We start from the raw sequence: 2500 nt of genomic DNA, 5'->3' as shown, positions 1-2500 counted from the left end.
CTCTCGGAACCTTTGCGACCAACCTGCCCACACTATAACCCCCAAACGCTAATAAGGAGACTGCATGATATGGTAGACAGAAAATAAAAACGCGAAAAAAATGAAATTTTGAAAATCGAACCCACAACCAGCCAAATCGTTTGTAAGTCATGCCAAATGACTGGTGACATCTTAAAAACCCATTGAAGCCACAACATCCCATAATTTCACGCTTTTAAAGATTTGTCACTATACGCACTGTAAGTACCTCACTAATTCTCACCTCAGATTTTACGGGAACATGTTCAAATTTTAACACGCCTCTCAGCACGACCAATTACATTAAAATTCATCGCAAAAGTCAGAATTCTCCAATTTTTGAAAAATTCACTATATTCACTGTAAGTACCTCGCTAGACAGTGGAGACCTCAGATTTTACGGGAACATGATCAACTTTCGACACACCTCTCAGCACGAGCAGTTACATAGAAATCCATCAGGAAAGTCGTGCTGTGAAGAGGTCTTTCGACTAAGAAAAATGGTGGTGTGAGGAGGAGTCACCTAAATCAGAGAAAAATACTCTTATAGGAGACTGCTACGAAAGACATTTCTGAGTCCACTGGCCCTAGTCCCCTAATAAGTGTATTTCTGTTTGTTTTAAGAAGGTCCTCCTGACATCACCAATCTTCTGTCTTCAATCCTAACCCCAACGTTAACCCTAACGCTAACCCTAACCCTACCTCCCTCAGGGGCAGTTCTATGGTTATGATCCCACGGTAGGCAGAAAAACTATCCCAATCTAGGTTTTCTTGTATGCTGACTCCATTTTAAATGCTTTTACTTGAGTCTGACAAAGGCAAAGCCAAATACTCACCCCTATATGGACGGGGAAGCAAAGTGCGGATTTTGGTAGGTCGGCATTTTCAATCAGGAATGTTGCCATTCGAAAGAGCGTCCAAAAAAACTTGGTTGGGACACATTTATTTTAGAAATTAGCGACCTAACCAGAAGTGCACTTTTTGGTGGGCCTACCCTACCCCCCTCAGGAGCAGTTCTATGGTTATAATACCACGGAAGGCACAAAACCTATCCCAAACTAGGTTTTCTTGTATGCTGATTCCATTTTCAATGTGTTTCCTTGACTCTGACGAAAGCAAAGCCAAATACTCACCCCTATATGGACGGGGAAGCAAAGTGCGGATTTTGGTAGGTCGGCATTTTCAATCAGGAATGTTGCCATTCGAAAGAGCGTCCAAAAAAACTTGGTTGGGACACATTTATTTTAGAAATTAGCGACCTAACCAGAAGTGCACTTTTTGGTGGGCCTACCCTACCCCCCTCAGGAGCAGTTCTATGGTTATAATACCACGGAAGGCACAAAACCTATCCCAAACTAGGTTTTCTTGTATGCTGATTCCATTTTCAATGTGTTTCCTTGACTCTGACGGAAGCAAAGTCAAATACTCACCTCTATATGGACGGGGAAGCAAAGTGCGGATTTTGGTAGGTCGCCATTTTCAATCGGGAATGTTGCCATTCGAAAGAGCGTCTAAAAGAACTTGGCTGGAACACATTTTTGCTATAAATTGTTGACCTAAGTATATAAGCAAGTATATAAGCAAATACTCGTTACATAGCATAAATAGCCTCTAAACACCCGAAAAACCTCTCCAAATATCATTTAAACCTTTTTCCTAACCCTAACACTTACCCTAACCCTAACCCTAACCCATTTCAAACCCTAATTCTAAGTCAGAGGTCCTCCTCACACCACCAATTTTTTTGGTAGGTCAAAAGACCTCCCCACACCACAGAATTTTCGAAGTCGAGGTCCTTCTCATACCAAACAATTTTTCTAAGAGTTTTTCTAAAAATTTTGAGGACTTTTCACTTAGAAAAGAATTGGGTTTTGTGGTGGACCTTTCAGTTACAAAATATTAAATTGTGTGAGGAGGACTTTTGACTTTGAAAATATTTTGTGGTGTGAGGAGGACCTTTGACTTAAAAAATATTTCATGGTGTGAGGAGGACTTTTGACCTTGTCAAAAAAAAGATGTGATACAAATCTTAGAACAAAGGCTTAATCTCAGAAGATCGTAGCAACAAGGCTACTCTACAACTTACAATACCCCGTTCTTTATTTAAGTCGTCTGCAAAGGATTTATCTCCAGAAACGTTAGAATTTGCTAGCGGCAGTGCCTTGGGAGCTTTTGTCCCCCTTGGCACTTTGGGACGCATGAGGGCCGAAACCCTCTATTCTGGTTCGCCTAAAGTTCTCTGGAGGTAATCATCGTTGCTTTCTAGCACGGATTCTGACTTAGAGGCGTTCAGTCATAATCCAACAGATGGTAGCTTCGCACCATTGTCTTTTCAGGCAAGTGCAAATGCCAATTGTCTGAATCTGCGGTTCCTCTCGTACTGAGCAGAATTACTATTGCAACAACACTTCATCAGTAGGGTAAAACTAACCTGTCTCACGACGGTCTAAACCCAGCTCACGTTCCCTATTGGTGGGTGAAC

This window comes from Pavona decussata, unplaced genomic scaffold, assembly GCF_977016875.1.
Source record: "Pavona decussata unplaced genomic scaffold, jaPavDecu1.1 SCAFFOLD_3394, whole genome shotgun sequence".
In the NCBI taxonomy this organism is placed as follows: Eukaryota; Metazoa; Cnidaria; class Anthozoa; order Scleractinia; family Agariciidae; genus Pavona; species Pavona decussata.
This window is presented reverse-complemented; position numbering follows the sequence as displayed.